General features: G+C 47.3%; 1 protein-coding gene and 1 long non-coding RNA gene across 2 annotated transcripts in view; both read right to left on the bottom strand.

The window, feature by feature from the left end:
• Window positions 1–26,148, bottom strand: part of COL23A1 (collagen type XXIII alpha 1 chain) — a 322,022-nt gene that overhangs the window by 150,531 nt on the left and 145,343 nt on the right. The window lies entirely within an intron of this gene.
• On the bottom strand, window positions 1,600–24,488 carry LOC112659623 (uncharacterized). The gene is made up of 3 exons (XR_003136417.3): window positions 24,242–24,488; window positions 23,220–23,381; window positions 1,600–1,813 (listed from the first exon to the last, which is right to left on the bottom strand). It is a non-coding gene; the product is annotated as an uncharacterized LOC112659623 (long non-coding RNA).

Raw genomic sequence — 26,148 nt, 5'->3', positions numbered from 1 at the left:
TGCACCCTCTCTCTCTCTCTCTCAAATAAATAGAATCTAAAAAAAATATTCCATTGTGTGCATATATCACATTTTGTTAATCCATTCATCTATGGATGGACATTTGGGTTGTTTGCGCTTTTTGGTTACAGTGGATACAACTTCTATGAACGTACGCGTACACATACTTGTTTGATTCCCTGATTTCAAATACTTTCCTATCGTTTTGCCTTTTACAAAATGTCAGAGTGCAAGTGTACAGTACGCAGTGCGATTTTTGTTTTCCAGTCCCACTAGTTTTTCTTAGCGTAGTACATTTGAGATTCACCATGTCATGTGTATCAACAGCTTGATCCTTTTTACTGGTGAGTGGTATTCTGCTATATAGATGCACCTCTGTTTGCTCACCCATTCTCCATCTGAGGGACAGTTGGGGGTCATTTTTAATTTTGTGTAATTATGAATCACATTGCTATAATCATGCACGTCCAGATCTTGGTGTGAACCCAAGCTTTCACTCTCCCTGGGTAAATAGTCAAGAATGGGATTGCAGAGCCCTGTGAGGGGTGGATGCCTTCCACAGCAGCTGCACCATTTTGCATTCTTGCCCATGTGAGTTTCATTGCTCTGCATTCCTCACCAACACTTGGTAGCGTCAGTTGCCTCCATCTTATTTAAACCCACAAACTACCCATTAGTTGCCATTCTAAATAATAGAATGATTTTAGTGGTGAGAAGTGAGTCAGTGAGCGAAAGTGCTATTCACTAAGGCATTCTACATGTGAGGCACATATGAAACTAGAGCTGTGTGCCACACGTGGTCCTTAGACTCTTCATGTGGTTCATCACAGCCCATCGTGGATGAGCTAGACTTGAACTGAGGTTCTGAGCCACCGCGTCTGCCCCCCTCACACACAGGTGGGCACTAATAAGTGGCATTTCTCCTTCCTCCCCTTGGGGAGTTTAATATTATTATTATTTTTAAAGATTTCTTTATTTATTTAAGAGCAAGTGAGCACAAAATGGGAGGAAGAGCAGAGGGAGAAGGAGAGAAAGAATCCAAAGCAGACTCTCCGTGGAGTGCAGAGCCTGACAGGGCTTGGGGCTCAATCTCACTACACTGGGATGAAGCCTGATGATTGAATCAAAACCAAGAGTGGCAGGCTTAACTGACTGAGCCACCCAGGTGCCCCAGCCCTTGGAGGGATTAAGCGCATTGGCTCAATTCTTGCAACACCCCATTCAAGGAAAGATAATTCTTCCCATTGCAGAGATGATGCTCACCCAGCCCATGTGAGGTGCCAGCCCCTGGAGCCTGAGTCTGCCTGCCTCTAGAGTCCCAGCTCTTGTGGGAGACATGCCAGGTTCACATTGTGCAAACCTGCTGCTTTCAGGCAAAAGGCCAGCCTTAGGTCTGTCCCTTCCGGAAACAAAGGCCAAGCCCTGAGACCTGACACCCAACACCCTGCAGTCGTCTGAAGGCTCAGAGCGCCACGGGGTCTTCATAATTCGGAGCTGGGATGCCTTGCAAGTGCAGCCACTGTGTGAAGCCACCTCCCTCTGATCCAACTCTGCCCAACATCTGCAACGCTTTCTAAGAAAGACAACATGAGGCCAAGGGAAAGGGAACAAATGTATTTGTGAAGAAAAATGATGGATCTGAAGGTGCCTTCTAGCCTTCTGGGGCAACTCATAAAGTGACAGATGTGGGAGGCTACCACCAAGGCTTTGAAACCACAGGCTCGTCCAACTCTTCACTATGAAAACCTCAAAAGAATAAGAGATTCTTCTAAAGGGAAGTTCAAAGGGTCTTTTCTTGCCTTCAGTGAGATTCCTGGAAATGGAAAGGCAAAGGAGACAGAGGCTCAGGTTGGGGTGTCATACATCCCATATGTCCCCATGGCCCTCACTTACCCTACCTTCATGCTCCTGGTGAACACGATCAGACAATATGGCAGCCACTCACTGGGAGGCCACTGTGGGCCAGGCAGTAATAGAGGGAATTCTAGGGTTCCCTCCCCAAATCCCCCATCGAGAACCATGCTCATCAGAAGGGATGGCCATGCTACTGGGTGTGGGTGCCTTAGTAACGCACTCAGTTATAATCATCACCATCATTCTTTTTCCACCCACCCATCCATCCATCCAACCATCCATTCATTTCATTTAACAATAAAGAACCACAGTTCAGTAAGGGATATGGAAGTAGATGCAGTGTGGTCTGTAAGCACGGCAGGCACAGCACCACATTTGTGGTGGCATTGGGAGGAGGAATCAGTTCTGTTGGGCATGGCTCTTCATGGAAGAAGAGACCCAAGCTGAGTCTGCAAGAAGAATGAGTCTGCCAGGAAGAGAAGGGCATTCCAGGCAGAAAGAGCAGCATATGCAAAGGCACTGAGGTCTGAAATAACATGAAACACTTGAGGGAAACACAGGTAACTCCTAACGGTGGGAGTGCGGGGTGAGGAAGGAGTGTGAGCCCAGATTAGCCCCTCTGTTCGCTCCTGTGACTCCAACTCCCACCACACTCCTCAGAGATGCAGGTGTCCACACAATAGTGAGGATGGAGGCCCTGGTGTTCACACACAGACCTGGGCCCAATCCCTTGGCATTCCCCAGGGGACACAAGCAATAACTCTCCCCTTTCTACTCAGAACACTAGCATGAGAATGGGATCACTGTGCTACTAACATTTATTTTGCTTAATTTAGAAAAGAAAAGGAAATCATTCACAAACCTTGATCTTTTGCTTCTATTGATATCACATTACCAGTGGTGCCCCCACACCAGGGTGCATCAGTTGGGGTGATCCCTCCCCATGCTCAGCCAGGTGACCCCCTGCACCCGGCTTACAGCTTGTCTTCACTGGCCCCATGGGCATCACAGGCTGTAAGCACTGTGGTGGTCAGCAGCCCAAGCCCCAGAAGGGCTTGCAGGGTATCTAGTCCTGTGTTTGCTCTGGGAAATGATGCCAGCGAGCCACAGCTCTGCTGCAAGGCCAGCGCACCAGAAGCTTCTGCTTCTTGTTTCTGAGTCAGCACATTCCCCTTCCACCCAAGCTGCTTTACGTGGTGACATATTCCAAGACTTCTCATTAACACAGCTCTGTTTTTGTGTAGATTATTCTCTACACATGCTGCTATTCCATTTTTGAATTTTCTTTCTGATCCACTAATTATTTAGGAGGGTGTTTTTCAATCTCCAGATGGCAAGGTTTTTCTATGTGTAAGTGCCTTTGCTACCCATGCCTGGTTTATGATGCTGTGCTAAGAGGGAGAACAGAATAGGTAAGTTCTCCCTGCTGCCCTATTAAAAAACAGTGTTGCAAACCACAGTCCAACATGCTATCGTGCCTCTCGCTGAAATACTGAAAGCTCCCCCATTAAAGTCAGGAACCAGATGAGGATGGGCCACCACCGCCACCATTACCGAACAGTTTTCTGGAAGACCACAAGAAAGGAAGGAATGCTAATGTTGGAATGGAACGTGAAAAATATAATTATTAGCACATGCTATGATTTGATACCTCCGATCTATGAGAATAAACTACAAACCACTAGAAATAATGAGTGAATACACTAAAATAAATGGATATAAATGTAACGTGCAAAAAATGAATGGCATTCCCACATATAAAGAATACCCAGTGAGGAAGGCATAATAGAAAGGCATTCTATTTGTGATTGCTCTAAGAAAGGATAGAGCATTCAAGAGTCAACTCAACAAGAAATTAAAGGATCTCTAGGAAGGGAACTTAAAATAATTCTACCAAGAAATGCTGAAAAGGCAAGCATCCTTGGATGCTGGAGAGGTAGACAGAGGTTCAGCATTGAAGAGATGCTCATTCTCCTTAAATTAATCTACAAAATCAATGAGATTTTGTAACACTCATAGCTACACTCTTATTTTGGAGCTTAAAATAATAGCAGGGTTCACCTGGAGAAAACACACAAAATAGCTTTGAAAACTCTGAAAAATAAGAGTAATAGTGAAGACAAGCCCAATTAGAAATTTGAAGCATGTTATAAAACTATAGTAACTAAAAACTTGGCAGAAAGATGGAGCAGACATAATTTTCCCTACTCTACCTGTTGAAAGAACAGCTGAAAACCCTGGGGGACATTTATAAAATATTAAAATTTTTAAAATATTAAAATTATATATAATTATTTTATATATGGGAACATTATACACATACACATACATATACATACTCTCTCTATATATATACACACTCTCTCACATGTATATATAGAAGATTCTGAAAGCTGGGAAGAAAAGCCAGGCTAGCTAGAGACCTTGGCATCTGAGAAATGACAGGTAACTTCACTTGTGTGTATGTTTTTGCTTTTTATTGTTTTAATTTTTGTTTTGTCTCATCTATTCTAAACTGAGTGATAGAGAAGCCAGTGACTCAGAAACATCAATGAACAAAAAAGTCAAGGAAAGCCTGCTCTCTGTACAAGAAGAGGAGAAGCATAACAAGACAAAACTTCCAGAGAATAAGAGCTCTACACCAGGCATATAACACCAAAAACTCTAAGCTGTACTCCTCCCTCCATATACCACGGCAGAGTAGTGAGCAGACTAGACTGCCCCCTTAGCCAGACTGTAACATAAAGCCTCCATTGGGGTGGTATCAGAGGAGCCAGAACTGAGCTCCCTCCCAAGGGTAATGAGGAGGAGCTTTCCCCATCTTGGATGTCAGTGGAGGCTGGGTGGAAAAGTTGGCCTTCCATCCTGCTGGAAGTAATGAATACATACGTGTCTGAGCAGGCCAGCTAACACACAAGATTTCAAGTAAGATCCCAAGTCTTATAACTATCCAAAATGTCCAAGATTCCATTAAAAATCACTCATTGGGAGCACATGGGTGGTTAAGTTGGCTAAGTGTCTGCCTTCAGCTCAGGTCATGATCCCAGAATCCTGGGTTTGAGTCTTACATCAGGCTCTCAGGTCTGCTTCTCCCTCTGACCCTCTCTCTCTCCTGCTCTCTCTCTTTCTCAAATAAATAAATAAAATCTTAAAAAAGAAAAAAAAGAAATTCACTCATTGTACCAAAAACCTAGAAAACCTCAACTTAAGTGAGAAAGACAATCCACAAATATGAACACTGATATCATATGGATGTTAGAATTGTCTAATAAAGATTTTTTTTAGAGAGTGAGCATGTGTGCACATGCAAGTGAGTGGTGGGGAGAAGAGCAGAAGGGCAGAGGGATATGGAGAAAGAGAATCTTAAGCAGGTTCCATGTCCAGTGTAGAGCCTGACTTGGATGCCCAGTGTAGAGCTGGGCTCGATCTTACAAACCCTGAGATAGTAACCTGAGCTGAAAAATCAAGAGTTGGATGTTCAACCAACTGAGCCACCTAGGTGTCCCTGACAAAGATTTTAAAACAGCTCTAAAAAAAAAAAAAAAAAAAAAAAAAAAAAAGCTTTTGCGAGCAGTGAAGAACACACTTGAAACAAATGACAAAAACAGAGACTCTCAGCACAGACAATGTAAAGATAGAAGATATAAAGAAGAACGAAATGAAAATGTTGCAACTGAAAAATACAATCATTCAAATAAAAAGCTCAGTGGATGGAGAATGGAGAGGACAGAGGAAAGACTCCAAGAACCAGAAGGGAGAATCAATGGAAATTACTTGATCTGAACAACAGACAGAACCCAGAAATGACCAGAGCGCTCAGGAACCTTAGGAAGGTAACAAAAGATCTCACATTCCAGATTCCCAGGGGAGGAGAGACGGAGTGACTTCCAAATGGGGCAAAGACCAAAACTTACCAATTCAACATGTTGGATAAATCTCAAACAGGATAAACTTGATGAGAATCAAACCAAGAAATATCATAGTCAAACTGTTGAAAATTAAAAACAAAAACAAAAAAACAAATTTCTGAAAGTAGCCAGAAATGATACTTAACCTATAGGAGAAAAACAATTAGAGTGACAGCAATTTCTCATCAGAGACCAGGGAGGCCGAAAGGAAATGATGAACATTTTTTTTTCAACGGCTTAAACCAAACCCAGAATTCTGTCCTTCAGGAACGGAGGAAAATGTCCTTTAGGAACAAAAGAGGAAACCAAAATACTCTCAGCAGATCTACCCTGAAAGAATGCCTAAAGCATGTTCTCTAAAAAGAAAGTAAATGACCAGAGAAGGAATCTTGGAACATCAAAGAGTAAGAAAGAATAAAGTAAGCAAAAATATGGGTGAATACAATATGGGTGAATACAATAGTTCTTCCTTCTGCTGGGTTTTCTGAATTCTGTTTCATGGTTGAAGCAAAAAGTAAAACACCATTCAATAGGGTTCTCAATGTATGGAAACAGTTAAGACAACTATACTATAAATGGAGCAGGGTAAAGGGATAAGAAATGAGTTAGGATTTCTACACTTGGCTCACACTGGTACAGTGTGCTCTGGAAAATAGTTTCTAAAAAAACCCCCAAAACCCAAAAACAAACCAACCAAACACAAAACTGTAACAATGATAAACCCTAGAAATATACTTACCATATAGTCCATCGATTACACACTCATGGATCTTTATCTCAGAGAAATGAAATCTTATGTCTACACAAAAATCTGTTGGTAGATGTTCACAGAAGTGTTCATTGTAGTAGCCCAAAACTGGAAACAATCAAAATGTCGTACAATAACTAGATGGCTAAATCAACTGTAGTATGTCTGCACCACAAAACACTACTTGGCAATAAAAGTGAATAGAATTAACTGTTGGTGGGTGAGAGGATGGGGGAAATAGGTGATGGGGATTTTTAAAAAAGATTTTGAGGTTGGGGGGAGGCTTCGCATGTGTGCACATGTGAGCAGGCGGAGGACAAGAGAGAGAACAAGCAGCAAACCCCCTGTTGAGTATAGAGCCACTAATGGGCTCCTCCAAGATCATGATCTGAGCAAAGGCAGATGCTAACCGAGCCACTCAGATGTCCCGGGGATGAGGATCAAGGAGGGCACTTATTGTGATGAGCACTGGGTGTTGTATGCAAGCGTTGAATCACTATGTTATACACCTGACACTGATATCGCACTGTATGCTGACTGGAATTTAAATAAAATCTTAAAAAAAAAGAGCTATAATGAGATATCACCTCACACCTGTCAGAATGGCTAAAATTAACAACACATATTGGTGTGGACAAAGGGGAACCCTCTTGCACTGCTGGTGGGAATGCAAACTGGTACAGCCACTCTGGAAAACAGTATGGACATTCCTCAGAAAGTTAAAAATAGAACTACTGTATGATCCAGCAACTGCACTACATTATACAAAGATACTAATACTAACATGCACCCCTATTTTTATAGCAGCATTATCTACAATAGCCAAACTATGGAAAGAGACAAACTATCAATGAATAGATAAAGAAGATGTGGTATACACACACACACACACACACACACACACACATATGTATACACATACATACAATAGAATATTACTCAGCTATAAAAAGAATAAAATCTTGCCATTTGCAACAACATGGATGGAGCCAGAGAGTATTAAAATAAGTGAAATCAGCCAGAAAAGGACAAAAACCATATGATTTCATTCATATGTGGAATTTAGGAAACAAAACAAATGAGCATGGAGGGAAAAAAGAGAGAGAGGCAAACCCAAGAAAGAGAATCTTAACTACAGAGAACACGTTGATGGTTACCAGAGGGGAGGTGAGTAGGGGAGATGGGGAAACAGGTGATGGGGATTAAGGAGCGCACGGGTGATGAGCAGGGGTGATTTAGGAAAGTATTGAATCACTATATTGTATACCTGAAACTAATACAACAGTGTATGTGAGCTAAGGAATTTAAATACAAACCTTTTAAAAAGTGAATGAACTTTTGATACATGAAACAGCTTGGATGGAAATGAAGGACATTATACTGAACAAACAAAGCCAATCTTAAAACATCACATACTATATGATTCTAGGCACAAAATTTCCTTTGAAAGATATTTATTTATTTATTTATTTATTTGAGATCATGACCTAAGCTGAAATCAAGAGTTGGAAGCTTAACTGACTAAACCACCTAGGTACCCCTAATTTAATTCCTAACAAGGATGCCATGGGAAAAGAAGTGTCTCTTTAACAAATAGTGGTGGTAAGAATTGGATATCCACATGCAAAAGAATGAAGTTGGACACTTACCTCTCACCTGAGACAAAAACTAACTCAAAATAGATCCATGCCCTAAGTATAAGAGCTAAAACTATAAAACTCTCAAGGAAAACATAGGGATAAATCTTCTTGAGATGGGATTTGGCAATGATTCTTGAATATGACACCAAAAGCCAAACAAAACAAAACAAAAAAACACAAGAAAAAAAATAGATAAATTGGACTTCACCAAAGTTAAAACAAATTTCTGTATTAAAGGACATTTCAAGAAAGTAAAAATGACAATTTTTAAAAGCTTTATGCTCAACATGGGGCTTGAAATCATGACCTTGAGATCCAGAGTTGCATGCTCTACCAACTGAGGCAGCCAGGAACCCCAAGAAAACATTTTAAAATCATGCATCTGACAATGGTCTGGTATTCAGAATGTGTCTAGAATATACATCCAATATAAAATGAACTCTTACAACAACAACAGAAAGACAACCTCATTGAAAATGAGCAAAGGACTTGAACAGACATTTCTCCAAAGAAGACATACAGATGGCCAACAAGCCCATGAATATAGATGCTCAACATCATTAATCACGAGGCATTGCAAATCAAAACCACAATGGCCTATGGACTCTGCTCTTTGAGGATTGCTGCTGTAAGAACTACTGTGCTCTGTCAAACTTACATCTTACTCAATTTATGGAAAAGACTAAAGTTGCTAGTCAGAGATCCCTCATAGATAACACTTCACTTTTTTTAAAAAGATTTATTTATTTGAGAGAGAGTGAGAGAGCACAAGAGCAGGGTGAGGGGTAGAGGGAGAAGCAGACCGCCCCCAGAGCAGGGAGCCCAATGAGGGGCTCCATCCTGGGACCCCAGGATCATGACCTGAGCCAAAGGCAGACACTTAACCGACTGAGCCACCCAGGCACGTGACAGAAAACACTTCTAATGGACTCAAGTCTTGCATGAGATATGTTTATGTCTACAAGGGTCTGCTGCTGCTAGGAGGGTCTCAGGGATGAAAACAGGATAGTTCTCTTCCGAGGTCCTCTCTGCCTCCACAAAGGATAAAGGGACCATGTGGGCAGTCATTGAGGTGGACAGGACATGGACACTTTAATGCCACAGCTGTGCCAGAACTCCTGCCGGGCATAGGGATGCTAAGGAGGCCACGGCTCTCACTCACTGCCCAGTGGAGACAGAGAGGCCAACCACCAGGCTGTGAGCTCCTCCAGCCCACGACCTCAAGAGAGGAGAGCCAGGCTACCTGAGAGGATACTAAAGACGGAGGCAGAGTGGGCGGGGCCAGAGAGGCCTGGGGGAGGGGCTGTGAGGGCTGAGGGGGCCGAGTGGGAGGGGCTGTGAGGGCTGGGCCCGTCCAGAGGGAGCTTCTAGGGGAGGAGCCATCAGGACTGGGCGGGGCCAGAGGGGGAGGAACTGTCAGGATTGGGCCGGGGCCAGAGAGAGCTGGGGTGGGAAGGTGACCTCAGGGTTAGGAGAGAGCCAGAGGGAGCTTCCAGAGGAGGAGCTGCGAGGGCTGGGCCTTGAATCCTACTTGATGGGTGAGGGGCAGCAGGCAAAGCAGGGCACATGAGGGTCCATCAGCCACGGACCAGGGACAGAGGTTCAGAGGCAGTCTGCCAGTCTGAGGCTGAAATCCTCAAACATCAGTTGCCACGATGCCATTCTTCCACAGTTCAGAATGTTCCATTTACTCACTCACTCACTAAATACATATTGAGCACCTGTTCTTTGCCAGACATTGGATACAGTACAGAAGACAGTGAGCATCCTTGTCCTCAAGAGCCTTATGTCCTAAGAGAAGGGCAAAGATACAGAGCTCTGGAGGCCAGCCTGCCTCACTCAGGAAGCCCCCAGGGCTCTGAGTTGCTGGACCTGATTGGCTGGGTCACCCACGTTGTTTCCATCATTGGCTGACTGCCAGTGATCAGCACCTGTCCTCTCCTTTCTGTCTGGATCAGATCTGCTTCATGGAAGACCCCTAGGGTAGCAGTGCTGGCTGGAAAATGTATGGAAGGGAGAGGGCCTAGAAAGAGCTGTTGCCTGGACCAGGATAATGTAGTGGGGTTAGAGAGAGACCGATGGGTTCCACATGTTACAGAAGGTAGATTAACCAAGCTCTCATACAATCCTCCCAAATAGTAATAATATCATTCCCATTTTACAGATAAGAAAACTGAGGTTCAGAGAAACTAAATAATGTGTCCAAAGTCACACAGCTGAGTAGGTGATTAATGGAATCTGGAGTGGGAGTTGCTGTGGATGGCCCAGGTCTCTGGACAGGCTGATTCCTGAGATGGGAAGCACAGGCAGGCAGTGCATTCAGCAAGAGGAGGCGGCTGACATCCAGGCCCATCACAACCTGACCCACGACCTGGGGTCTGGCCTTGTCCCATTCATCTCCTGTCCCTCTTGGACGTGTAAGTCTTCCCCATCAGAGCGGGAGTTTTCAGAAGCAAGGGATTTCACGTGGTTACACATCAGCCTCAGGCCTGTTGACAAACATACTTGCTGAATGAGTCAGGATGCAACAAAAACATTCCCAGCACCAAATCAACTTTGTTTGATCTTAAAACAAGGCTGGTGCTTATTAGAATTCGGGACAAGGCAGAACCAGTCCTCCCTGATGGATGGTTCTTCTGGACACACACACACATGTGCAAACACACATGTTACGGAAATGCACAATACATGCCCAAGACATGTATGCATATGCACAGCCAGACACACATACACAGGCACCTGGACAACATAAGGATGTAGACAGATGCACACACACACACATATGTACAAATCACTCACAGTCTCACACACACACACACACACACACACACACACACACAAGCACTTCTAACAGTGGAGGCTTGATCCTGCTGACTGTTGCCTTCACATTCATGCTACTGCCAGGTTTTCTTTCTTTCTTTTTTAAAAAAATTTATTCATTCATGATAGAGAGAGAGAGAGAGAGAGACAGAGACACAGGAGGAGGGAGAAGCAGGCTCCGTCCTGGGAGCTCGACATGGGACTCGATCCCGGGTCTCCAGGATTGCACCCTGGGCCAAAGGCAGGCGCTAAACCGCTGAGCCGCCCAGGGATCCCCTGCCAGGTTTTCTACAGGTAAAGAATCTGACATCTCCCCAGAAGCAGAACTGTGCTTTTCTCTGGTCCCTGCTCCGGCAGGGAATCAGGCATGCAATGTTCCGGATTCTCCTGTCCGGGAGAAAAACCACAGTGGTGCCTCCCCATTCCATCTCACATTCCCCCAGCAAGATATCATTATACAGCCGAAAACCACAGAGTCTGTATCAGACGGAAAGCCAACCCTTGGTGATAAAGGGGCATTTGAAAGAATGCCCAGGAACACCAGTATCTGATTAGATGGTTTTTCTAGGTAGCTATGCCCCCAGCCCCCGGCTGCCCCCCCCCCTTCATCCAGGCCAAGGAGACTGGGTTCATTAGCAGAACAGATGTGGCCTGTCTCTACCATTAGGATAAAGATCACAAACTACCCACCGGAACAAGGACATTCTGAACTGGGTTGTACCAGCAGCATCTGACTTGGGCCCAAAGAAAATTGCAGTTTTTCCCTTCAAGTTCAATTAACAAACATTTATTCAGGGCCTGTTATTTGTTCAGCTTTATGTTTCAGTCCTTGGCTCTTCTGTCAAGGCCTCCCCCTTAATCCTGAGATCATCCCTGAGGAGGCAGCCTGAGGTCTGTCAGCAGAGAGGGCTGCAGGACGCTAGTCCTACGCGGAGCACCCGGTGTCTGAAAGGTCTGACACCTTGTACTCACTGGATTCAAATCCTAGCTCTTCTGCTCAGTAGCTATGTGACCTTGGATAACTGACTTAATCTCTCTGTGTCATGGTTTCCTGACTTGTAAATTGTGGATGATGATAGCATCTGCTTCGGGGTTTTGATGATTGAACAAGCACATACTCATAAAGTAGGAGACTTTTATGCACTCAGTAAGGATCTGCTATTATCATTCCTACTAATTTCATATAATTATTATTGGATTAACTGAGCCCTCTTAGCTGAGCTCGAGGCTCAACTCTCTTGCCCTGTGATACTTCAAGCTCCTCCACAGACTGGAGCCCTTACCTGACTCTCAGCCCTCCTGGCCAGACCCTGACCCTGTTGTCCCCTTAACAAGAAACATGTACTTTGCCCCCCACAAGCCCATCTCAGCCATGGATCTCAGCTGCGTCTGGATGCCTAACCCCAGCTTAGGTGCTGCTTGCCCCTGATTGCCTGGGTCCAGCCTGCTGAACCTCAGAAACCTCCATCCTCAGCCCTCCCTGAAGCCCACTGTAGCTTGGGCATCAGGCAGCTGGCCAGCCCTTCAGCCAGCCTTCCACGCCCACAGTGACCTGTGCAGCGTGCAGAATCTAACCTCACATCCCACCCGAGCCCTCTGGCAGTAGCAGGGTGAAGATGAGAATGTCAGAGAGAGAAAATCTGAAACAAGCCTCGGGAATGCACATCATCCTCTGCTTGTCTGTGTCCAGGGGCAGCCTCACTCTACATCCTTAGTCAGGGGTGGTCAACGACATGGCTTCAGTTTGAGCAGGAGTGCGGAGGTCCAGGAACTGTGCCAACATGAGATCAGGAAATTACAGATTCAATGTGTGCCACTCCCTTCTAGAACGTGAGCCCCAGTGGAGCAAGCACATGCCTTCCTTATTCACTCCTTAGTGTCCATAGTAGATGCTCAAGAAACACTTGTAGAATGAATGAGGCAAACAGAGTCGCCCCCGCACGGTCTGCTTCCTACCCCCTTCCATCCAGGCTTGGGCACTGTTTTTGTTTAAGATTTTATTTATTTATTCATGAGAGATACACAGAAAGAGGCAGAGGCACAGGCAGAGGGAGAAGCAGGCTCCCTGTGGGGAGCCTGACTCAGGACTCAATCCCAGGACCCCAGAATTATGATCTGAGCCAAAGGCAAACTCAACTACTGAGCCACCCAGGAACCCCAGGGCACCAATTTTTAAGGAGAGTGGCAACTTGGCCATGGCCACACCATGGGTGTGGCACCAGGACCAGGGGAGAAGAGGCAAACTTCTAGCCCTTTGATGCCAGGGCTGAAGTAATTGATAATGACACCTAAACATTTATTGGAAATCTGTTCTGGGCCAGGGGCTAGGCACTGTCCCCCTGAATTAGCATCTTCCACCTGCCCAAGCATACGAGGTAGGTATTACTATTATTATGTTCCCATTTTGTAGACGAAGAAGGAAGGCACTGGGTGATGAACAACAGCCCAAAGTCACAAGGTGTTACGTGGCAGCACTAGACTTGAAGCCAGGTGGCAGCAGGGTCTGGACTCGGCACCTCTCTCTGCTGCTCTACTGCCTCCCTCCTCTCCGGCCCCATCCCCAGTTTCGGAGGGTTTTAGCTTTTTTCCCCACTCTGCTTGCAGCTTTGGGGAAGGCTGACCAAGGCCTTCTATTGTCAGTAGATTGAGTTTCTGCCCCAGCCTCTCATTTACCAGCCATGTGACCTGGGGGAAATGATGCCACGTTCCTCAGTCTGCTGTTCTATAAGATGGGGATAAGGGAAGTCCTTCTGTGGGGCTGTCCTGCAGATTCAAAAGGCAGCAGAGGGCGGACTACAGAACAGGTCCTAATTCCTTCCTCCCTATTGTGAGATGTTACTTCCTTTTTGGCTCTAGCACAGGGCGAATATGGGCTTTGGGACTTGAAAAGCGCAAAGAATGTCTCAAACACTGGGAAACACTGAGCTCTAAAGCCTGTGCTTTGGGTGGTCATCACGCCCACCCTGGGGGAAGGCCTGACCTCACGGGGGCCTTTGCTGTTTTCATTTTATTAGTAGGACTTGAAACAGAGTTCCATTCCCAGGGAAAACTCTGCTGAAAGCAGAAATAAAAACAGAACGCCCCCTCTCCGCTAGAGGGGTCACAGAACCCCAGCCCAGGAGAGGACAACCAGTGTTCTTTGTTCACTGAGAGCCTTTAAAACTCTCTGTTCTTGTTGGGTTTTCTCTCCGTAAACAGATCAGGCTGGAAAAAACCGGGGCTCTCCTTGTTGGCAATTCCTACGTGTAGCCCCAAACCACTTTTGAAGTGCATTATCAATTAGACACGATCTCACGTTTGGAGATACAGGTTGACCCCATGGGCATGTTCCATTAAGAAAAATGATTTTTATAGGAGAAGAACAGACATGGTGGGGAGTCGGCCGAGATATTGCTGAATGGGCACCAGACTCTTCTAGGAGGGCTTGGATTTCTAAGCAGGCTCCATCCCTACCAGCTGTGTGACCATGCTCAGGTCACTCAGCCTTTCTGAGCTTTGTTTTCCTTCACCTGTAAAAGGGGGTAGTTAAACCTGTGTTGGGAGCTGACTGTGGTGATGGATTAAAGTCTCAACACAAGGGCACCTGGGTAGCTCAGGGGTTGAGCATCTGCCTTCGGCTCGGGTCGCAATCCCGGGGTCCTGGGATCAAGTCCTGCATTGGGCTCCCCACAGGGAGCCTGCTTCTCCCTCTGCCTGTGTATTTGCCTCTCTCTCTTTCTGTGTCTCTCATGAATAAATAAATAAAATCCTTTAAAAAAATTCAACCACAAAAACACATACCAAGCCCTGGCATGGTCCCATTTCCTTTGATCCTTGCCTTAGCGCTAGTCCTGGAGGTACATTTACCATCCTCGTTGGACTGTGGGGAAACAGAGCCTCTGTGAAGGCTGCTGCAGGGTGGGGACCTGGTACCACGTCCCACGGTCACACTAACTAATGCCAGGATGCTCCACTCGCTATGGGTGGAGAGGTCTGTGAGCCAGTGGCTGAGTGGGGGTGGGTATGAGGCAGTAGTGGTGCCTCACCCTCCCGACCTTGAGTCAGCCCTCAGCCCACCCAATCCAGGAGGGCTGAGGGCTAAGAAGCCCATTTTACAGATGACGACACTGAAGCTTGGCCATCGAATGATTGTCTTAACATCACATCACAATTATGTATTAGAATCCGAGGGCCTCTTCCTTGAGGGTGGAAGCAGGAGTTGGAAGAAGTTCAAGCCCACTCCCTGCCCCAGCGGGGCGGGCAGGAACTGGGTCGAGCAGCCTTGTTTGCAGACAGGCATGTATTCATCATACAGGATGCCGTCACTCATTCACTCACAGTGACTTCCACTGTGTTGGGGGCCAAAGCACCCCTCGTATCCTCTCCAGGACAAAGGCTATACACACGCTCGTTAAAAACCAGCTTCACTGCGTTGGGTGCGGGATGTCGTGTGAACCTAAATCTGGCTGGCCTGCCCAGCGCCCTGGGGTGAGCTCTGTTCCACAGGGTGCAGACAGAACAGCAGGGCTTCAGGGGAAACCCTTTGATCTGGGTCCCGAGCATGTCCTCTGCCTCACCACTCCTTGCAAGAGGCAGTAAAATGCACACATCGTTTTGGAGAGAGAACATTGAATGCTCTTCCCTGCAGCTGAACAAAGAGAGGGCATACCAACAGCTCTCGGATCTGAAACATCTGGGTGGTTGTGGTCATTCTGTGTTCTCTGGGTCAGAAGTGAGGTCCATGCTCTTAAAATAACAATTCCTCAACGAAACCTGAACGGTTTCGGTTATGGCTCGGGGCCACCCTGGCAGGTTATTTCTCCTCTGAGTTTCAGACATTGTCCATAAAGTGCACACTCACCCAGGCCACTTTGAGGATTCCATGAGATCATGGGTGTAGAAATGGCACAAAATGAGGGTTTGGTGCATGACCCAGGGTACCTCTCTCCTTCTAAGGGACCAAATACAGGTCCTGGACCTCACCTCCTTCTCCTCAGGAGGGAGGCTGTGAGGTAGAAGGGGCGGAAGGACTGTTACCCAAAATATACAAAGAACTTTTGAAAGTCAACGAGAAGAAAACAAACAATCCAGGCAGGAATGCCTGGGTGGCTCAGCAGTTGAGCGTCTGCCTTTGGCTCAGGTCGTGATCCTGGGTCTGGGATTGAGTCCTGCATTGGGCTCCTTGCAGGGGGCCTGCTTCTTCCTCCTGCCTATGTCTCTGCCACTCTCTCTGTGTCTTTCATGAATGAATAAATAAATAAATAAAATCTTAAAAAAAAAAGAGAAAACAAACAATCCAATTAATGAGTCACAGATCTTAACAGATACTTCACTAGGAAGACATACAGGTGGCCAATAAACATATAAATAGGTGCTCCATATCCTATGTCATCAGGCAGGTGCAAATTACAATAGCAGTGAGATATCACTACATGCCTATCAGGATGGCCATCCAGACTGCTGACAACACCTAATGCTGTCGAAGGTATGGACCAATGGGGACCTTCATTCAGTGGTGCTGAATGTGCAACATGGTACAGTCACTGTGGGAGATAGTTTGCCAGTTTCTTACAAAACTATTCTTACCCTTCGGCCCAGCAATTATACTCCTTGGTGTTTATACAAAGATGCTGAAAACTTATGTCCGCATGAAACACTGCACATGGCTATTTACAGTAGCTTTATTCATAACTACCCAAACCTGAATGCAGCCAAGGTATCCTTTGGCAGGTGAATGGATTCATAAACTGTAGGCCTTCCAGACCATGGAATATTAGCACTAAAGAACCGAGCTATCAAGCCATAAAAAGATACAGAGGAAACCAAAATGCATAATCACTAAGTAAAAGAAGCCAATCTGCAAAGGCTACATGTTGTATGATTCCAATCATATGACGTTCTGGAAAAGGCAACATTTTGGAGACAGTAAAAAGATCAGTAGTGGCCAGGGCACTAGGGATCAGGATCTGAGCTGAAGGCAGATGCTTAATTGACTTGAGCCAGCTGGGTGCCCCAAGAAAACACATTTATTGTAATGTATATATGTATATTCATTGAAAAAAAATCCACATGTAAGTCTACCAGAGCAGTTCAAATCCTTGTTGTTCAAAGGTCAACTGTATACACGTATCAAATCATTATGTCATACACCTGAAACTAATGTAATGTTATATGTCCACTATAACTCAATTAAACAATAAGTTTCCTGGGCATTAACCATGTGCCAGGGCCATGCAGGGAGACCCTTCTCTCCTTCTACCCATTTGTCCACTTTGGCCCTGACCACAAGTTTTGGGAAGAAACTGCCATCTCCTAGCTCTACCCTGGAGCAGCCACGCAGCACTGGGAAAGATGCCTGTGGCCAGTGGTCAGAGCAGGATTTGGCCACTGTGGCCTGTGACCTCCCAACCGGTGGCACAAGTGTCTTCACTGTTGCAGGCCCTTAAGAAGGCATGGATAGGACCAGCAATGGTTGGCTGGGTGGGTGTCTGCGTGTCACCCTCTGGGACCCCACAGTCTGGACTCCAGAAAGAAGTGCTAGGAAGCCCACTGGGCTCGGGGCCAAGTCCCTCCCTCTAGCTCAGCCTTTCCAGCAGTGAAGCAGGCATTCTGAGCCCTGACAAGTCTATTTGTATTCTCAGTTGCTTCAGATCTCAGGTAGCATAGGAGGAAGGGGAATCACAAATCCTCAGAGGAGACTGAACACCCTGTGCTGGGAGGGCAGCCTCTGGCTTCCCGGGCTGCCTTCCATCCAGACAAGAAGGTACCAAGGCTGGCCTCCTTTGCTGGAAGCTGAGAGACCCCTGGGCAGCTCTTTTGCTTTCTATTTATTTTATTTTATTTTAAATTTTTAAAGATTTATTTATTTATTTATTCATGAGAGAGAGAGAGACAGACAGACAGACAGACACAGGCAGAGGCAGGCTCCATGCGGGGAGCCCAATGTGGGACTCGATCCCGGGACTCCAGGATCGGGACCTGGGCCAAAGGCAGGCACCAAACCGCCGAGCCACCCAGGGATCCCCCTCTATTTATTTTTTAAAAGATTTTATTTATTTGAGAAAGATAGAGCACACATGAGCGCATGAGGGAGAGAGAGGAGCAGAGGGAGAGGAAGAGAGAGAGAATCTTAAGCAAACTCTGTGCTGAGCGAGGAGCCCCCCATGTGGGGCTCGATCTCACCACCCTGAGATCATGACCTGAGCTGAAACCAAGAGTTGGACACTTAACTGACTGAACCTCTCACCTCTTGTGCTTTTCAAACTGAAGGGATAAAGCATAAGGAGAAGCCATGATCAACCAAAATCATTCAAGAGACTTTTTGTTAAAAACCTCAACCCACCAGATATTGCGGGGCCAGGAAAAGATGAGCTCCATAACCCTACAAGTTTCTCATTATTTTTCTGAAACTTCAGGCAATGAAATCTAATTACATGGAGTCATAATATAAAAGCTGAACATAAACTTCAGTAGTTTCTGCACAGAAACCATGAATTCTCTTGGGAGGGACAAGTGGCTTTGTGGTTTACACGCTGGGGCCTCAGTGCCTTGGCCCCGAAAGGCCAGCAGGATGGATGTGCACATGCCAAGCTCAGTGTGGGGCCCATGACCTCCCACCACCAGCAGTGACAGGGACCCAGAGACAGCCTCCGGGGCCTCGGACCCCTCCAGTTCCTTGGCACTCTGTGAAGACTGAATAAATGAATGTTGTGGCCTGGGCTCCGTATCCAGGAACAGGGCATCACAGCCTGGCCTGCTGGATGGGGTCTGGTGGCTGGCAGCCTCTGCTCAGAAGCCCCGTCCTTCCAGCCCCTGAACCAGGACAGCAGCCACTTCTCCTGACCTCATTGTGTCAGCGCCCAGCTTGTGAGTTGGGGCTGGGCTAGGGACAGGATGTCTCCCGCTCTTCCAGGACACTGTCACTCTCTTGGTCCATGGTATTTCTTTTAAGGCCTCATTTCATTCCTGAACCAGGACTGGCAATTGGATTTTAACCCCTCGGATGCCTGATGGAGGCTGCAGAAACAGAGGCTACCAGCCCAGTGGGCCTGGGCCTCAGAGGCTCCCACAGGGCAGCGTTTCCAGGTGCCAGCACACAGATGGGGCAGATCCTCCATGTGTTTCTGAGACCCTACTGCACCCCAGACCTACACAGGCCTGGCATCCTCCTGACCCACGTTTGGTAAGGGCATCCAACCTCCCTCTCTAGACCAGGTGCTTGAGGGAGGAAGGGCAGGAGAAGCAGGTGAATATATAGGAATATCGGCCTGTGGTGGGCACCTGCCATTTCAGCAGCCGTAAATCTCTCTCGGCCTTGGGCATGGGGTGGTATCCCCATTCTACAGATGGGGGCAGGAGACATGCGCCCCAGGCAAGCCTGCCTGCCTCAAGCTTAGCATTCCTGCCACCACGTTTCAGCCTCCCCCTTTTGACTCCTCAAAAGTCAAGTACCTTTCCTTTCCTCTGCAGAAAGATGCGGTACTCCCTTGATCGGAGTCTCATGGTAATCTAGGCCCATGGGGCATCGATGCTGAGGACACCCCAGAGTTCCAGTCTGGCTCCATTTTCCTGGTGGGGCCACCTGGTCTCCTGCCTGGAAAGTACAAAGCCCTCTGACTGTCTCCCCCAGCCCGCTTCCACACTGATGTCAGAGGGACCTTCTGTGAACAGAGTCCTGTGTCCCTCCCTCCCTGCTCCACCCTTCATCACTTCCCCTGGCTCCTACCAGGTGCCATCCAAGTGTCTCCACTGAGAGGGTCTCACAGGGCAGGGTGGCTCTGCTTTCCCCCTCCAGCCAGTGGCCTGGCTCTGTCCATACCATGCTCTTCACCCTCCAAGGCACAGCTAGAGCTCAGGTTTGGTCTGTCCCCACTGACTGCACCCTTCCTTCTGTCAAGGCCACCCTTCCAGGCTCCTGGTCCAGACAGGCTCTGTGCTCATACCACGACCACATCAGGTCCCATGGGTGTTCACTCAAGATCAGCTGGGAAAGACATGTGTGTAATTGCTTGCCACCATGCTGAATTTTAAAAGCATGAAATACTTATAGGTGAAACTGTCACTCTGAGACTGTAAGCCTGAATATAGGTCACTTAACTCAGAATGTACTGCATTCTCTTGACTGTACATTCATTTCCTGTCTCCTGAGAGCTGGTTTCTTAATGTTCTTCCTGCTGGGAATAAGCGATCACAACCCATGAGGAATTTCTTCCCCACAAGCAGCTAATAAAGGTGCACAGGTGACCTCACCAGGGCCCCAACTTCCAGGACCTCTGCCCACTGGAATTCCGCCACCATTGCCAAGAATTCCAGAAATGGATTCCGATTTTCCAGGCATGTGAATGGCAATCCCATCTCCAGGGCTCACTGTACCCTGGAAAGGACAAGATGGAAGCTGGGAAGAAAAGAGAAAGAAGAGCGGTTTTGTTTTGCTAAAACAAAACTTTTTATCTATCTGAGCTTTATTATCTATTCCTAAGGGCTGTCACTTCCCTGGCTTGTCTACCTCTGTGGGAAAGGTCCGTGCATGTATGCACACGTGGTATGCACATACTGGTATGTGTGGGGAACACGTGCTTATTTATGATCTCCAGGCAGGATGTTGAGAAAGAGACCAACAGAATTCCATGGTTCCTTTATTTTTTAAAAAATTTTTGAGGATTTTATTTATTTATTTGAGAAAGAGAGAGCTAGAGAGCATAGGCAGGGAGAGTGGCAGAGGCAGAGGGAGAAGCAGGGATCCCTGGGTGGCTCAGTGGTTTGGCACCTGCCTTTGGCCCAGGGCGCAATCCTGGGGTCCCAGGATTGAGTCCCGCGTCAGGCTCCTGGCATGGAGCCTGCTTCTCCCTCCTCCTGTGTCTTTGCCTCTCTCTCTCTCTCTATGTCTATCATAAATAGATAGATAAATCTTTAAAAAAAAAAAAAAAGAGGGAGAAGCAGACTCCCTGCTGAGCAGGACTCTGGGATCATGACCTGAATCAAAGGCAGATGCATAATGACTGAGCCGCCCAGGTGCCCCTCCGTGGTTCCTTTAAATGGCACCTTGGGAAATAAGGTCTGCTGATGAAATTATAATGAGATCATCTGCACAATTCAACACAAGTCCTGTTCTCCAAGTAACTGCTGTGTCCTGAGTGATTCCTCACGCTGATGCTCATGAGGAGTCGCCAGGTACGTACGGTGAGGCAGCAGGTCCCTACCTGGGGAGTCAGGCAGCAGTAAGTCTACTGTGATGGGTGCATTAACACAGAACCAGGGATGGGAGCACAGAGCAGGGAGACATGGGGATGAGCCATGAAAGATGAGCAGCGTGCTCCAGGCAGAGGTGGGAGATGGGAACCCAAGCAGCAGGTCCAGCATGAGCAGGGCACAGAAGGCACACGGTCAGTTTATGGAAGACCAGCAGGAGAGCCAAAGGTGTGGGTGATGGAGGAGCTGTGGGAAAACTACCCAGAAGGTCAGTGGGTGCCTGCAGGGCAGGGGCTGGACCTGTGTCTGTAAAGCTCAGGAGCCACCCTCACGTTCCACGTTGGGTATGTCCCAGTTGGAGCTGGTTTTGGAAAGCTCATTCTGGGAGCAAAAGCTTATTCCCACAGAGATAGTTGTAGAATACAGTCGCCATGATGAAGTTCTGGAAGACACTATGTTTGAAGACGATTGAATAGTGGCCCCCAGAGATCTCCCTGTCCTTCTAATGCCCAGAATTTGTGAGTGTTATCTAAAATGGCAAAAGGGACTTTGAAGATGTGATTAAGTTAATGCTCTTGAGATGGAAGATTATCTGGATTATTCCTACAGGTGATCACAAGTGTCCTTATAAGAGAGAGGCAGAGGGAGGAGAAGGCAATATGACTATGAGGGGGGAGACCAAAGTGATGTGGCCACCAGAAGTTTGGAGAGGCCAGGAATGCGTTTCCCCTCCTCCACATGAGCCTCTGGAAAGAACCAGCCCTTCTGACACCCTCACTTTAACCCCATGAAACTCATTTTGGACTTCTGGCCTCTAGCATTTTCAGAGGATAGACATAGGTTGTCTTAAGCCTCTAAGTTTGTGATAATTTACTACAGAGTCCACGGGAAAGGAATACAGACACCCTCTGGAACTGCCACAGGTTCCAGCCACGAAACCTCTCATGATGAGGAGGATTCTATCAAAACTGTGCTGAAAGGGAGACAAAACATGAGAGACTCCTAACTCTGGGAAACGAACTAGGGATGGTGGAAGGGGAGGTGGGCGGGGGGTCGGGGTGACTGGGTGATGGGCACTGAGGGGAGCACTTGATGGGATGAGCACTGGGTGTTATTCTATATGTTGGCAAATTGAACACCAATAAAAAATAAATTTATAAAACAAACAAACAAAAGTGTCTGTGCTTACTTCACCTAAGGAAGCTAACAGTGGACTAGGGAGAAACATCTTCTGCAACTTTCTATAGGCAGAGAACAGAAATCTTTCAGAAGTCCACAAGAAGTAAGAGAAATGAATGCCAATTCTGATTAGATATAAGCAGTTTAAAACTCCTGACTGGAAAGAAGAGGACATATGAAAGCTGCTTTTAAGGTCTTGGAATAAAAAAATGCGCAGGCACTTCCTTATGTGTTAGGACTCTAGCTGCAATTAGGTCATCGCAGAGCCTTTCAAAGTACCTTCTGGAGCGGTGTCCTTTTATTGTGAAGGCTTCAGAAAAAAGTCTTTACATCTTAGTAGACAGGGTCTAATTAAGGCAACAAAAGTATTTACAACAGAGGGAATTTACTTTATTTTTTTAAAGACTTAATTTATTTAGTCATGGAAGACACAGAGAGGGAGAGGCAGAGACACAGGCAGAGGGAGAAGCAAGCTCCCTGCAGGGAGCCTGATGTGGGACTCGATCCCAGGACCCTGAGGTCATGCCCTGAGCCCAAAGTAGATGCTCAACCACTGAGCCACCCAGGTGCCCCGAAAAGGGGGAATTTAATGCAGGAGGCTAGTCACACAGGTGTTGGAGATGTCTAGCAGCCGAACGGAGGATGTTTCAAATAACTCAAAGTTTAGCAACAGCGGAAGCTACTCCCACGCCCCTAAACTGGGTCAACAAATGAGTAGAGGTGGTGTTGCTGGAGCCCAGGGACTGAGTCACCAACAAAAGCTAGAACTGCCACAGGCTATTCCAGTGTGTGGCCCTCTCATTCCGTCCTGTGATCCCACTGGCTGAACCCAGTGGTGGTGGGGGAGTGTGGTAGGGAGGCAGGAGACCCCAGAGCCAGGGACAGCTGATAAGGGTCACTCACCCATGGTCAGAGCACAGCAGAAAAGAGGCTGAGGCCACACAGGCTCCGTCATTGACTCCTGCTCCTCAACAGCCAGAACTGGCTTTGTGCATTTGCACCCAGTGAGGCCTGAGGTCACCTGCCCACTAAAGAAGAGTCGAGCCAGGAAGGAGGAAGATGATGCTGGGCAGAAGGGGAAGGAAGAAGGAAGCAGGCAAGTGAGGAACTTCCAGGGCAATGTCCCAGGGACATGGGGAGTGTGGCAAGGGCCCATGGCCCTGCTGCACAACCATCCTCTGAGCACCTCCCGGCTGTCCACCTGCCTTCTCTCCTGCTCTGCCAGCGAAGTCCTGGGCACAGACTCCGATATCAGCTGTCTTGCTGCTTTGAGGCCCTTGCCTATGGGGCCCCTCACCCACCAACCAACCATCTGCTCAAATCTTTTTTTTTTTAATTTTATGTATTTATTTAATATTTTATTTATTTATTTATTTATTTATTTATTTATTTATGAGAGACACAGAGAGAGAGAGGCAGAGGCACAGGCAGAGGCAGAGGGAGAAGCAGGCTCCATGCAGGGAGCCTGATGTGGGACTCGATCCTGGGACTCCAGGATCACGCCCTGAGCGGAAGGCAGGTGCTAAACCCCTGAGCCACCCAGGGATCCCCATCTGCTCAAATCTGAAGGACCACCTCACCACATCCCACCCCACACCCCTGGCCCTGAGCTCCTGAGCTCCTCAAAGGTCAGGTGCCCTGAGCTCCTCACTCTCCGACATGCCCTTTCCCCTCCTGACATCCAACACATGGTGTCATTTCCAAACTCACTTCTCTAGCTCTCCGTCATCAACCAGGGGCCCAACAGTTTAATTCAATCCAGATGCTAAACTGCCTGGAGTTAGCACAGACCCCACAGACATCAAGGCTCAATCCCACAAACTGCAAGTATCAGGCCATCTGTACTTCTAACCAACTGGCTATAAACTGGGGGTTTCCATGAACCCCTCCTCAGGTTCCATAATTTGCTAGAATGGCTCACAGACCTCAGAAAGTTACTTTTCCTATACAGAGGATATAGATGAACAGCCAGATGAAGGGACACAGAGGATGAGCTCACAAAGGTCCCAAGAGCAGGAGCTTCTGTCCCCATGGAGTTGGAGCATGCCATCTTCCTGGAATGGAAGGGGACGCTCTCATCTCTGTACCTGGCTCCTTGTGCTCACCAGCCTTGAAGTTCTCCCAACTCCAAACCTTAGCCTTTGGGGATTTATGGAGGTTCCATTAGTAGGTGTGGCGATTAAATCATTGGCCATTGGTGATTACACTCAACGGTCAGTTGACTTCCCACCCTGGGGGTGGGAAAAGAATTCAAAGTTCCCAACCCTGTTATCATGGATTGATCTTTTGGGAAGCCAGATCACACTATCCCCCCCCACCCCCCCCACCCCCTCCCCCCCCCGTGCCCCCATGCCCTGCAGCTCTCTGGGGACCTCAGACACCAGCCATCTCATTGGCATCCACAACTCTTATCACTCAAGATTCCAAGACTTTAAGGAGCCATGTGCCAGGAATCGAGGACAAAGACCAAATATTTATTTTTCATTACAGCCCACTCTCCCCTCATTTAACCCTCTGTGTGGGCTCAACTATGTCCCTCCCCTCTCCCCACCAAATTCATATATTAAAGTCCCAGCCACAGGACCTCAGCATGTGGCAGTATTTGCAGATTGGGCCTCCCAAGAGGTACCGAAATTAAAATAAGGTCATTAGGGTGGACCCTAATCCAACGGCCGGCTGCTGTCCTAACAATAAGAGATTATGACACAGACAAGCATAGAGGGGAGCGGGGAGCCCATGTGAAATCGCAGGGAGAACACAGCCATCTGAAAGCCAAGAAGTGAAGAAACCACACCAGCCCGCAACTTCACCTGGGGCCTCTAGCCTCAGAGCTGAGGGCATACCTACAACAAGCATGCAGTCTGTGGTTCTCCATCCTTGCAGCCCAGTGGACTGATATAGGCTCCCATCCGCCCCTAGAAAGCAGGTGCTATTATCATCTCTACCTTACAGATGGGAAATCAGGGTTAAGAGAGTGTAAGTAGTGGCCTAAGGTCACGCACTCCCACCCCAGGCCACACTGTGGGGAAGTAGCAGGCCATGTGCTTTTTCTCAAGGGGCTGGCTCTTCAGCCTCCTGGAGCACCTCCTCATCACACACTCCCTGGCCCTGAGGCTCCCTCTCCATGACAGGCCACACGTGGTCCCACCAGGATGTCCCCCCCTTCCGCAGAGGAATTGAGCAAAATGGCAGGACCAGGACTTGAACGTTGGGTTCTATCCCACGGCAGCCGTGTGGCTGGGGAGTCTCTTCCATCTCTGACGCTTGGTCCTCCTGATGCAGGAACAACTTAGGGCCAGACAGGGCTAGGCAGGGAAAGATAAGGGAAAGGCCCCAGAGCCAGGCTCCTACCCATCCCAAGAAAACAGAGATAAGACAGTAAAAATAGAAAAAATAAACCTGGCTCCCTAGCTCCAAAATGTTAGGGAGTATCCCCCTTTAATGGGTACTAAGTAATCACAGAAATATGTCATTAAGGTGCTATAATAGTCCCTGCTCACACCAAGACGGCACAAGAATCTCAAGGCCATGGGCAACCTGACTAGGCTCACAGAAACCCCAGATGTAGAGAAATGCTATGGAGGAGACACTAACCAAAGAGAAGGGAACCCTTGTTCCCATGATATTTACAAAAACATCTTATGTGCTATCATGATAGTTACAAGTCCACCCTGTTTGTTCTAAACACCCCCCCTCCCATATCAACAAGAAATTTACCAAGTACCCTGGTCAGTTTCCTATAAAAGACCATAAAAGCCCTCAGTGGCAAGCCTTGTTGGGACTCCTCCCACTCCGGAGAGCTTGCCCTGTGCCTCTGCTTGATCAGCCTCTA

This window comes from Canis lupus, chromosome 11 (genome assembly GCF_003254725.2).
Source record: "Canis lupus dingo isolate Sandy chromosome 11, ASM325472v2, whole genome shotgun sequence".
NCBI classification, from domain to species: domain Eukaryota; kingdom Metazoa; phylum Chordata; class Mammalia; order Carnivora; family Canidae; genus Canis; species Canis lupus.
Note: the sequence above shows the minus strand (reverse complement) of the source record. Positions and strands in the feature narration are given on the sequence as shown.